The sequence below is a fragment of the Capricornis sumatraensis genome, chromosome 1 (assembly GCF_032405125.1).
Source record: "Capricornis sumatraensis isolate serow.1 chromosome 1, serow.2, whole genome shotgun sequence".
In the NCBI taxonomy this organism is placed as follows: Eukaryota; Metazoa; Chordata; class Mammalia; order Artiodactyla; family Bovidae; genus Capricornis; species Capricornis sumatraensis.
Window position 1 is genome coordinate 51,193,731 of NC_091069.1, and position 13,838 is coordinate 51,207,568.

A 13,838-nucleotide genomic window follows, 5' to 3' on the forward strand; every position below is an offset into this window, starting at 1 on the left:
GAACCAGACCTTTCTGACCACTTTTATCTTGTATCTCTTCTTCCTAAAGCAGAGATCCCAAGGCTTCTTCTTTAAAAAAAAAAATATATATATATAGGCTACACTGGGTCTTTGTTGCTGTACACAGGCTGTCTCTGGTTGCACTGAATGGGGGCTACTCTAGTTGTGGTACATAGGATTCTCGTTCCAGAGTCTCCTCTTGTTGGGGGACATGGACTGTACAGCCCAGGCTTAATAGTTGTGGCACATGGGCTTGTTGTTCTGCAGCATGTGGGATCTTCCCAGACCAGGGATTGAACCCATGTCCTCTGCATTGGCAGACAGATTCTTAACTACTGGACTACTAGGAAAAACCCCAAAGCTTCTTCTGAATGGTCAATTATAATCACTTTAACAGTGGGTTAAGAAGGATCCTGAGGCCAATATTATTCTCTGTGGGAAAATGGGCTATGGCTGATTAGTGATATCTGTCATAGGTATGGGAGAGCAACTATGGCCATCCAGCATATTCTTCAACTCAGATCCAAGAAAAATCATTTTATAAATACTAGCTGGATGGGGTCAGAGGAATTTATGACATGTTATAATGACTTTGTGATTGCAACAGGCTCTAGGCTTGATTGGTCTAATCTCTCTGACTAAAATTCCTATTTATAGAACTTTAGAGAATGTGAAACGCCTTACATCATTGCTGTTGTTTAGTTGCTAAGTCGTGTCTGACTCTTTTGTGACCCCATGGACTGTAGCCCGCCAGGCTCCTCTGTCCTGGAATTCTCCAGGCAAGAGTACTGGAATAGGTTGCCACTTCTTCCTCCAGGACATCTTCATGACCCAGGGATTGAACCTGTGTCTCTTGCATTGGCAGGCAGATTCTTTACTGCTGAGCCACCAGGGAAGCCCGAAATGTTCGATAGCTTTGGATAAACTAAGATAATTTGGAGACTGAGATTGAGGCTGAGAAGTCTGTGGTGTGTGATATGGAAGGCAAGAAATTCACTCTGTAGTCAAGTTCTCTTAAGATGTCGCTCAGATGTTCTCTGAGTAAAGCTTGAACCTAGAGTCCTCTTGGGCTGAATGCAGAGCCCCCAACAGGCGATGGAACTGATTTCTTAAGACCCATTACCTTGCTGGCTCAGATGGTAAAGAATCTGCCTGCCAATGCAGGAGACCCGGGTTCAGTCCCTGGGTTGAGAAGATCCCCTGGAGAAGGAAATGGCAACCCACTCCAGTATTCTTGCCTGGAGAATTCCATGGACAGAGGAGCCTAGCAGACTACAGTCCATGAGGTCGCAAAGAATCAGACATGACTGAGCAATTAACACATACACACACTCTAAACAATAAGCTGACAATTTTGTGGGTGCTGTAATATTAGCAAAGATAATGTTCCACATTATTGATCTAACCCTCAGAGTACTCTCAGTTTGTTGAGGTGGAGTCCCCATCATATCCCTAGAGGGATGGAAGGCTGAAGAAATGAACTTGACATCACACAGTCTATCAGTCATAGAAGCCAGATGCACACCCAAGTCTTTTCTGCATTCTATGTTCTGACATTGATGGGAGAGAAGGTAAATTAAGAGTTCCTAATATACAAAGGGCAGTAGTAACTTTGTTCATTTATATGACTCTTAAAGTGACAGCAGTTTCATTGAGTGCTGAACAGAATTTCATTTACCATGCGGAATGTGGGGAGAGTGTGTGTGTATGTTTATGGGGGAGAGAGGGATTGTGTGTGCGCACAGCACATGGCAAACATTTGAGCACACAGCAATCTAGTGGGAATATAAAGATAGCTAATAAGTGGAGCTACTGTCCCAACCGTAAAAAATATTTCAAATATGCTTGCATTTGACATAACCCTACATGATCCTGATTCTATTTAAAACCTGTCAAGAGGCCATTTATTGATATTTTAAAAAATAGGCAGTAAAGGAGAAGCAGCTATATTAGTCGGTAATTTAAAAGACTTTTTAAAAAAACTGGAATTTTCTATCAGATAGGAAGAAAAGACAACTATATTCTTTTCATTGTTTAGGTGCCCTCATATTGTTTTATTTCTGTCTTTTGAACTACAGGCTTTGCTATATAATGCAAAGGGTGTCATTTTGCAAAAATATTTGCTTTTATGGTTATGCAAATGACAACCTTTTTCAAAGAAAATAAAGTGCTACATGCAGGCAGAATGCTGATTAGTTAAGATATGCACATGATTTTATGAAGCAAATAATCATCTAAAATATATCACATTACAAAAAATATAGAAGTTAAAATCATCTTATTTTCTACTTATTACAAAATTCAGAGTGCAGTCTTGAAGGAAAGTGGAAAGTGGAAGTTGCTCAGTCCTGTCCGACTCTTTGCAACCCCAAGGACTGTAGCCCGCCAAGCTCCTCGGTCCATAAAATTCTTTAGGCAAGAATACTGGAGTGGATAGCCATTCCCTTCTCCATGGGATCTTTCCAACCCAAGGATTTAACCTGGGTCTCCCACATTGCAGGCAGATTCTTTAAGGTCTGCTGCTGCTGCTGCTAAGTCACTTCAGTGTCCAACTCTGTGAAACCCCATAGATGGCAGCCCACCAGGCTCCCCTGTTCCTTGGGATTCTCCAGGCAAGAACACTGGAGTGGGTTGCCATTTCCTTCTCCAATGCATGAAAGTGAAAAGTGAAAGTGAAGTCACTCAGTCATGTCTGACTTTCAGCGACCCCATGGACTGCAGCCCACCAGGATCCTCCGTCCATGGGATTTTCCAGGCAAGAGTACTGGAGTGGGTTGCCATTGCCTTCCCCACTTTAAGGTCTGAGCCACCAGTAAAGGCTTGAGGAAGCAAGTAGCAAACCCTAATTGGTCTGTCAAGATTGTGTATTGTTACCATGCTTAGTTAACTTATATGCAGAGTACATCATGTGAAATGCTGTGCTAGATGAAGCACAACCTGGAATCAAGAATGTTGGGAGAAATATCAATAACCTTAGATATGCATTATATCACCCTTATGGCAGAAAGCAAAGAAGAACTAAAGAGGCTCTTGATGAAGGTGAAAGAGAAGAGTGAAAAAGCTGGCTTAAAACTCAACTTTCAAAAAACTAAGATCATGGCATCCAGTCCCATCACTTCATGGCAAATAGATGGGGAAACAATGGAAACAGTGACAGACTTCATTTTCTTGGGCTCCAAAATCACTGCAGACGGTGACCACAGCCCTGAAATTAATAGATGCTTGCTCCTTGGAAGCAAGGCTATGGCCAACCTAGATAGCATATTAAAAAGCAGAGACATTACTTTGCTGACAAAGGCCCATCTAGTCAAAGCAATGGTTTTTCCAGTAGTCATGCATGGATGGATGCGAGTTGGACCATAAAGAAGACTGAGTGCTGAACTATTAATGCTCTTGAACTGTGGTGTTGGAGAAGACTCTTGAGAGTCCCTTGGACTGAGAAGAGAAAGGAAATAAATCTTGAATATTCATTGGAAGGACTGTTACTGAAGCTAAAGATCCAATACTTTGGCCACCTGATGGGAAGAGCAGACTCATTAGAAAAGACCCTGATGCTGGGGAAGATTGAAGGCAGGAGGAGAAGGGGATGACAGAAGATGAGATAGTTGTAAGGCATCACTGACTTAATGGATTTGAGTTTGATCAAGCTCTGGGAGATAGTGAAGGACAGGGAGGCCTGGCATGCTGCAGTCCATAGAGTGGGGCATGACTGAGCAACTGAACAACAGCCAGTTGCTATTTCTGTTTAACAGACTACTCCCCAAACCTAGAGGTGTGAAACTGCATCCATCTTATTTTGCTCACAATAAGGCAAGGTAAAATGTTTGGAAAGTGCTCACTGGGCATTGCTCATTTGGGATTTCTCCTGACTTTCAGGCAGATGTCAGCTGTAACTGGAATCATCTGAATGTTCAGATAAACTGGGTACACAAAATGACTCATTCCTGGAGTAGGCAGTTACCTGTCTGCCAGCTGGGAGCTCAGTGGTTGTGGACCAGAGTACCTGTACAGCCTCTCCAGCACAGTGGTTTCAGGGTGGTTGGACTTTGTAAGTGGTGGCTGGCTGGCCTCCCTCAGGGCATACATTCTGAGCCACCAGAAGAAGCTGCTGGTCTTTAATGACTGGCCTTGGAAGTAGGACATGATCTGTTCTGCCATACTGTTGGTCACAGCTGTCATAAGTGTACCCAAGGGGACCCTATCAATGGGAGAACTTAAAAAGAAATAGGGATTATATTTTAAAACTTCTGCAGCCTCCTTTTATTAAAAACTTATTTCTACTTTTTATTTTTTTTTAAGTTGCAGTAGCTTATCATGCTTTTGTTGACTTCCCCATATCGTTCTTAAGGTTCCCAAAAGTTCTGAAGGGGTAACTCTTTTAATTCTTTTTTTAACAGATGTATATTAAGTGTCTGATATATTACCATGATAGAGTAGGAAATGGCAACTTGCCCCCTCCAGGATTCTTGCCTGGAAAAATTCAAGGACAGAAGAGTTTGGCAAGCTAACAATCCATGGGGTCCCAAAGAGTCAACACAGGACTGAGCACAGACACCACCGCCATATACTATGACGATTTTGCTAGAAATCTACCACACCAGTTAAATAATTGGGCAAAGCTGCAAGCTGCTATCAGATCATCATCAATAATCACTACTGAAATCAAGAATGCATTTTGCCACTCCCACATCATAAACTCTTCATTCTCAAATTGTTTTTGTCCTTTTAATTTCTAATGACTTTTTTTTTCAGAATGGGTCCAGAATAGCAGTGCCATGCTTTAGAATAGAAGCGCGAGAAGCACACTTCACATTTCACTCTGAGATGTACCATCTGGATCAGAGACTTAGAAATATATCCAAGTAAAATTTCATAAAAATGGGCCATTGGAAAAAAAAAATGTGTATTGTTAATCTTTGAGGAAACAATAGAATGGAAATAAAGATGGCATATTTTTCCAGTGTAATGAACCTCAACAGTTTCCATTGTGGCTGCTGGAGCGGGTTTGATTGCCAGTTGTTAAATGAGCCTGCATCTCAAAAAGTAGGAGTGGATCATTCAACACAGAGGCAGACAGATGATGTTTGCTTTAAAGACAGAGATTAAACCGTTGCAGATATCATTAAGGGCGGTTTCACAAAGGCCAGTGTCCCACTGCTTCCCCAGGCAGCAGGTTGAATCTTCCCTTTTCTTCCAGTCTTATTTTCAAAGAATTTTGCAGAATAGAGTGGGGTCCAAGGACTTCTCAGGCAACTCAGTGGTAAAGAATATGGCTGCCAATATAGGAAATACAGGTTTGATTCTTTGATGAGGAAGTTCCCCTGGAACAGGAAATGGTGACATCCTCCAGTGTTCTTGCCTGGAAAATTCCATTGACAGAGGAGCCTGGTGGGCTATACTCCATGGGGTCACAAAGAGTGAACATGACTTAGTGACTGAGCATGTAAAACATGTAGGTTCAAAGAGGGCCCTCATCCGCAAATGTATAGAGTGATAATGAATGGAACATTTGAGGGCAGTTGGGAAAGTTGCTGAAAAGCTGTGTCATGCCTCCCCTGGCCTCTGCTCCAGTTTTAGAGGTGGCCTTGACTCTATCACTTGTTCTTGGAAAATTCTCTGGTTACTTGCCCAGGATAGGTTAACTGCCTACAAATGCCTTAATCAAGGCACTCAGACTCTCAAGGTATATACGTCTTCACCCACAGGAAAAAGAAGTCACGAAGACTCTATTTATAGGTTCTCAGCAGATGAGACCTCCTACATGGTATAATTGAAGAGGGGATAAAAGAGAAGTATTCCCCCAATTAGTCAGTTTTTTCCTTATACTTGTGTCCAGTTCCCCAAATTAGAATCATGGGTGGGTTAGATCTGTGGTATTCAAACTTTTTACAGAACTCTGTGTCCAAACAAAATCCTATTTGCTAGCCTAATATATAAAGCAGCTAAGAAAATAGAGCTGCTTCAACAGATTTGGGAGACCATTCAGACCATCCATGACCTAGGCACCCAAGGATGCCTCAGCATCCAAGGTGTAAGATTTGTCCTCTAGGAGCCCCAAAGAAGATGCTCTCAGAGTTTTCTCAGCTGAGCAGTTCAATAAGAGCTGCATTTTACTGAATGAAGATTGTCTGTCAGACATTTCACATTATTTCTCCAGCCTTGATAACTAGCCAGTAGTATTGTTGAAATGGTTTAGGATATTTTTAAATACCATGTTATAAAGGAATTGTATCTAGGGAAAGATTGCTATAAAAATAAGGACATTTGCACACACACAAACATTAAAAGCCCCCAAAATGGAAGCTCATTAGTCAGGACAATAATAATTAGATTAATTAAAATAAAGATTATAGGAAAGGATGAAAAAATGGAAAAGGTCTGTTTACATTGCAATCCCAAAGAAAGTCTATGCCAAAGAATGCTCAAACTACCACACAATGGCACACATCTCACACGCTGGCAAAGTAATGCTCAAAATTCTCCAAATCAGGCTTCAACAGTATATGAACTGTGAACTTCCAGATGTTCAAGCTGGATTTAAAAAAGGCAGAGGAACCAGAGATCAAATTGGAAAAATCCGTTGGATTGTTGAAAAAAACAAGAGAGTTCCAGAAAAACATCTACTTCTGTGTTATGGACTATGCCAAAGCCTTTGACTGCGTGGATCACAACAAACTGTGGAAAATTCTTCAAGAGATGAAAATACCAGATCACTTGACCTGCCTCCTGAGAAATCAGTATGCAGGTCAAGAAGCAACAGTTAGAACTGGACATGGAACAACAGTTCAGTTCAGTGGCTCAGTCATGTCTGATTCTTTGTGACCCCATGGACCGCGGCATGCCAGGCCTCCCTGTCCATCACCAACCCCGGGTTTACCAAACTCGTGTCCATTGCATTGGTGCTGCCATCCAACCATGTCATCCTCTGTCATCCCCTTCTCCTCCTGCCTTCAATCTTTCCCAGTGTCAGGGTCTTTTCAAATGAGTCAGCTCTTCACATCAGGTGGCCAAAATATTGGAGTTTCAGCTTCAGCATCAATCCTTCCAATGAACACTCAGGACTGATCTCCTTTTGGATGGACTGGTTGGATCTCCCTGCAGTCCAAGGGAGTCTCGAGAGTCTTCTCCAACACCACAGTTCAAAGGCATCAATTCTTCTACACTCAGCTTTCTTTATAGTCCAAATCTCACATCCATAGATAACTACTGGAAAAACCATAGCCTTGACTAGATAAACTTTTGTTGGCAAAGTAATGTCTCTGCTTTTTAATATGCTGTCTAGGTTGGTCATAACTTTTCTTCCAAGGAGTAAGTGTCTTTTAATTTCATGGCTGCAATCACTATCTGCAATGATTTTGGAGCCTCAAAAAATAGTAGTGTTTCCACTGTTTCCTTGTCTATTTGACATGAAGTGATGGGACCAGATGCCACGATCTTAGTTTTCTGAATGTTGAGTTTTAAGCCAACTTTTTCACTCTCCTCTTTCACTTTCATCAAGAGCCTCTTTAGTTCTTCTTTGCTTTCTCCCATAAGGGTGGTCTCATCTGCATATCTGAGTTTATTGATATTTCTCCTGGAAATCTTGATTCCAGACTGGGCTTCATCCAGTCCAGCGTTTCTCATGATGTACTCTGCATAGAAGTTAAATAAGCAGGGTGACAATATACAGCCTTGACATACTCCTTTGCCCATTTGGAACCAGTCTGTTCCATGTCTAGTTCTAACTGTTCTTTCCTGACCTGCATACAGATTTCTCAAGAGGCAGGTCAGGTGATCTGGTATTCCCATCTCTTTCAGAATTTTCCAGTTTTTTTGTGATCCACACAGTCAAAGGTTTTGGCATAGTCAATAAAGCAAAAATAGATGTTTTTCTGGAACACTCTTGCTTTTTCAGTGATCCAGCAGGTGTTGGCAATTTGATCTCTGGTTCCTCTGCCTTTTCTAAATCCAGCATGAACATCTGGAAGTTCATGGTCCACGTACTGTTAAAGCCTGATTTGGAGAATTTTGAGCATTACGTTGCTAGCATGTGAGATGAGTGCAATTGTGCGATAGTTTGAGCATTCTTTGGCATTGCCTTTCTTTAGGATTGGAATGAAAACTGACTTTTCCCAATTCTGTGTTCACTGCTGAGTTTTCCAAATTTGCTGGCATATTGAGTGCAGCACTTTCACACCATCATCTTTTAGGATTTGAAATAGCTCGGCTGGAATTCCATCACTTCCACTAGCTTTGTTTCTAGTGATTCTTCCTAAGGCCCACTTGGATTGGTTCCAAATTGGGAAAGAAGTAAGTCAAGGCTGTATATTGTCACCCTTCTTATTTAACTTATATGCAGTGTACATCATGAGTAATGCCAGGCTGGATGAAGCACAAGCTCGAATCAAGATTGCCAGAAGAAACATCAATAACCTCAGATATGTAAATGACACCACTTTATGGTAGAAAGCAAAGAACTAAAGAGCCTCTTGATGAAAGTGAAAGAGGAGAGTGAAAAGGTTGGCATAAAACTCAGCAATCAGAAAACTAAGATCATGGCATCTGGTCCCATTACTTCATGCAAATAGATGGGGAAACAGTGGAATCAGTGGCAGAGTTTATTTTGGGGGTCTCCAAAATCACTGCAGATGGTGACTGCAGCCCTGAAATTAAAATATACTTACTTCTTGGAAGGAAAGTTATGGCCAACCTAGATAGCATATTAAAAAGCAGAGGCATTACTTTGCCAACAAAGGTCCATCTAGTCAAGGCTATGGTTTTTCCAGTAGTAATCTGTGGATGTGAGAGTTGGACTATAAAGAAAGCTGAGCTCTGAAGAATTGATGCTTTTGAACTGTGGTGTTGGAGAAGACTCTTGAGAATCTCTTGGACTACAGAGAGATCCAACCAGTCCATCCTAAAGAAAATCAGTCCTGAGTGTTCATTGGAAAGACTGATATTGAAGCTGAAACTCTAATACTTTGACCTGATGTGAAGAACTGACTCACTGCAAAAGACCCTGATGCTAGGAAAGATAGGAGGCAGGAAGAGAAGAGGATGACAGAGGATAACATAGTTGGATGGCATCCCTGACTCTATGGACGTGAGTTTTAGTAAGCTCTGGGAGCTGGTGATGGACAGGGAAGCCTGGCGTGCTGCAGTCTGTGAGATCACAAAAAGTCATACAGGACTGAGTAACTGAAGTGAACTGAGTGACAAAATCTAGAGATTAAAGTGAATGGAGACCCTGAGGAAGGTAGGGACTAGTTGAGAGAAGTTTGGGACCTGTGTTACCACATTTACTCCTTTGTCTATGTCATGGTGTCTCAACATTGGCAGTGCTGCCATTTTGAGCAGAATGATTATTTTTCTGTGGGAGGTTGGTCTATGCACTGTAGTCTGTTTAGCAGCCTCCTAGCCTCTACCTCGTAGATGCTGGTAGCACCTCTACCTCCAGTTGTGACAACTGACATTGCCAAATGTCCCCTGAGGGGAAAATTAGCCACAGAACACAATCTCTGGTCTAGACCTTGTCTAGACCTTGCCCCAAACTGTAGATGCTTTTCTGTCTTCTCTAAATAAAATACCCTCAGTCCTTCGTCAGTTTAATGCTATCAGCCTGCACTGTCCAACACAGTAGCCTCTCAATACATGTAACCATTTAAGTTTAAATCAGTTAAAATTGACATTTAAACATCATCCACACTAAGCATGTATCAATGAGTTCCATAGGCACGTGTGTCTAATGGCTACTGTATTGGACAGAACAGAAATAAATGCTTCCATCATCACAGGAAGTGCTGTAGGAGAGCACTGCTGTAGACAAAACTTTTCTAAATAACGAGTGAATTTTTTGGTCTTTAGGGATAAGAAATTCATCAGTTGTGATTCTTGAGTTTTTAAGAGAGAAGGCAATCACCATGCTAACTCTACTGGCCATCAAAGCTTTCCCTCCCTGAATATTCTCCATGGTGTGCAGGTGGGGAGTAATGTCTGGCCCAGTGTCTGCCCCACAGCCTTCCTGAAGGAAAAATGCAGGTTGGACCTTTTGAAAGAAAACCACAGACCTATCCATTTCCCTTTAAAGCAGATTTGCTAGCCACAGATGACTCAATTCTTGCTAGGGACTCCTGGATCTAGCTAGAACTGGGGGAGTTTAGCAGAAAGGAGAGCCTGAAAAGTGACTGAAAGGATACAAGAGCAGAAGTGCAAAGCCCGTACTCAGGTCACATCTGAAGGATGGGGGATAGCCTGATATAGGAACACCAGTCATGAGTAGTCATACCAGTTTGTTACCATTTGTTTTCCTCTCGTTGGTCTTCTACCACCAACTTAAGGGAGCCATTGAAAATTTAGGAGACCTGCAGGGTTGTGCCTGTTTGTTTGTTTTAATTATTTATTTTAATTGAAGGCTAATTGCATTACAATATTGTAGTGGTTTACGCCATACACTGACATGAATCAGCCATGGCTGTACATGTGTGCCCCATCCTGAACCCTCCTCACACTTCCCTCCCTTCTCATCACATCCCTCAGGGTCATCCCATTGCACCGGCTTTGAGTGCCTTGTTTCATGCCTTGAACTTGGACTGGTGATCTGTTTCATATATGGTAATATACATGTTTCAGTGCTATTCTGTCAAATCATCCCACCTTTGGCTTCTCTAAGTCCAAAAATCTGTTCTTTATATCTGTGTCTCTTTTGCTGTCTTGCATATATGGTCATTATTGCCATCTCTAAATTCCATATATATGTGTTAATATACTATATTGGTGTTTTTCTTTCTGACTTACTTCATTCTGTATAATAGGCTCCAGTTTCATCCACCCCATTAGAACTAATTAAAATGTGTTCTTTTTAATAGCTGAGTAATATTCTGTTGTGTATATGTACCACAGCTTTCTTATCCATTAGTCTGCCAAAGGGCATATAGGTTGCTTCCATGTTCTAGCTATTGTAAACAGTGCTGCAATGAACATTGGGATACATGTGTCTCTTTCAGTTCTGGTTTCCTCAGTGTATGTGCCCAGCAGCTAAATGGCTGAGTTGTATGGCAATTCTATTTCCAGTTTTTTAAGAAATCTCCACACTGTTCTCCATAGTGGCTGTACTAGTTTGCATTCCCACCAACAGTATAAGAAGGTTCCCTTTTCTTATCACCCTCTCCAGCATTTATTGTTTGTAGACTTTTTGATAGCAGCCATTTTCTGACCAGGGTAAGATGGTACCTCATTGCGGTTTTGATTTGCATTTCTCTGATAATGAGTGATGCTGAGCATCTTTTCTTGTGTTTGTTAGCCATCTGTATGTCTTCTATGGAGAAATGTCTGAGTTTATTTTTGTGTTTGGTGTTAGAAAGTGTTCTAGTTTCATTCTTCTACAGATGGTTGACCAGTTTCCCCAGCACCATTTGTTAAAGAGATCGTCTTTTCTCCATTGTATATTCTTACCTCCCTTGTCAAATATAAGGTGTCCATAGGTGTGTTATCTCTGGGCTTTCTATTTTGTTCCATTGATCTATATTTCTGTCTTTGTGCCGGTACCATACTGTCTTGATGACTGTAGCTTTGTAGTATAGTCTGAAGTCAGGCAGGTTGATTCCTCCAGCTCCGATCTTCTTTCTCAAGTTTGCTTTGGCTATTGGAGGTTTTTTTGTATTTCCATACAAATTGTTTTGTGTGTTATATTATCTTTATGAAGCAAGTACATTCCATTAAGAGCAAGGCTTTAGTTTATAACCAAAGAAGGGACCTCCAGAAGTCACTCGTGGAAATAAGGATTTTAAAAGGGTTGTAAAGAAAACATGGCTGATAGTTTTCACAAACAACAACTGGGCACACCATTAAATTTCACACAATACGTGGTCCATACTCAAAGAATTATTTACTATTTATCTGAAATTCAAATTAAATTGTGAGGCTCTGTATTATATGGCAGCCTTAAAGGAAAGTACAGGATTGGCTGGTGAGGGAATGTACTTCTTGGACCATGGAAAACAAGGGAGGAATGAATGTGGAAAAGAATATGCATTTGACTTGGTTAATGTAAATAAATAAATCATAGGCTGCAAAGAGTTAGACACAACTGAGTGACTGAGCACGCAGTTCTCTTAGCTGGGCTTCCCTGGTGGCTCAGTAGTGAAGAATCTGCCTGCCAATTCAGGAGATGTGGGATTGATCCTTGGATCAGGAAGATGCCCTGGAGAAGGAAATGGCAACGTACTTTAGCATTCTTGCCTCGGAAATCCCATGGACAGAGGAGCCTGGCAGGCTACAGTCTATGGGGTCACCAAAGAGTCGGATATGACTTAGTGACTAAACAGTAACAATCTCTGAGGTAAACTTGGTTTTAACCAAAACCAGTTTGATCAATTTATTGGATGCATCCATATAGGAAGCTGTATTTTGGGAAAGTGAGATTAAGAAGACAAAATCTTCTGCCCAGTATGAGTTGCCCTCTCATGGAGGTATCAGAAATGCAAATTGGCATTTAAAAGAAAATGTTCTAAGCAAAATCTCAAGTGATGGGCAATAATGATCTGGAAGAAAATGTCATTAGTTCTGCTTATGAGTTCAGAGAAGATTGTTGCAGGTGAAGTGAAGCTTAAGTTGGGCTTTGAAGACAATAAAGCAGAGCACAGTTAAGAAGGGCAGGTGTGATCACAAACTTGGCCCATCGTCAAGGGCATCGGAGATGTGGGCAAGTGCGAAAGGATATTGAGCGGTGGTTAAAAGATGGGCTGGAATCAGGTCGTGAGGGGCTGTAATCCAGGAGCTGTGGGGAGGCATTCAAGCAAGGGGAGAAACAAGATCTAACCTGTAATTTAGGAACTGAAAACAGAAATATAAGTGGAAGTATATTTAAAATACATCCAAAATTATAGTATCAAATTTGGTAAATATTTCCGTAATATTTTTTAATTATTTTATTTTGAGCCAGTTCATATGTCATTTCTTGAGGGAACAATGGGAAACAGCAGTTAAGATAATGGACTTGGGGTTAGATGCTGTAAGAGTGGAACCCCGGCTCTGCTGCCCCAAGGAAGTTAGCTAACGTTGGTGCTCACCTGAAAGATGAGACTGCACTATATACCGCATGGTGACTTCTTGTTGCTGTTGTCACTCCATCGTGTCAGCTTCTTTTCAACCCCTTGAACTGCAGCATGCCAGGCTTCCCTCTCCTTCACTCTGTCCCAGAGTTTGCTCAGGCTCATGTCCATTGAGTCAGTGATGCTAGCCAACCATCTCATCCTCTGTTGCCCGCTTCTGCTCCTGCCTTCAATGTTTCCCAGCCTCAGGGTCTTTTTCAGTGAGTTGGCTCTTTGCATTAGGTGGCCAAAATCTTGGAGCTTAAGAGTTTTCAGTAAAATGACATACATATAAAATGCTTAGCATAAACTGCCTCACAGCGCTCAACAAATAAAAATTATACATTTTGATTAAAATGATCTTTGATTAAAATTATTAAAATAAGTATACATTTGATTTAAAAATTATACACTTTGATTAAAAAGAATCTGTAGTTCTTGTGTTTCACTGCTAATTTAAGACCTCTGAGAGACAATGCACTAAGTCATGTCCAACTCTTGCAACCCCAGGGACTGTAGCCTACCAGGCTCCTCTATCTATGGGATTCTCCAGGCAAGAATACTGGAGTGAGTTGCCATTTCCTTCTCCAGGGGATCTTCCCAACCCAGGAATAGAACCCAGGTCTCCAGCATTGCAGGCAGATTCTTTACCGACTAGGGTGGGGGGTGGGGGAGGTGTAAGAATAAGAAAGCAAATAGAACAGGGTGGACAAAGAGTGGAATGATTAAGATTGATGGGGGCTCTAACTGGATCCATTTTGCTATGGCTCC

The 13,838-nt window shown here is 41.5% G+C and overlaps 1 protein-coding gene across 5 annotated transcripts in view; it reads left to right on the top strand.

Annotated features, from left to right (window-relative positions):
• CTNNA2 (catenin alpha 2) overlaps positions 1-13,838 on the top strand; it is a 1,217,480-nt gene that overhangs the window by 511,899 nt on the left and 691,743 nt on the right. The gene's annotated exons all lie outside the window — the stretch shown is intronic.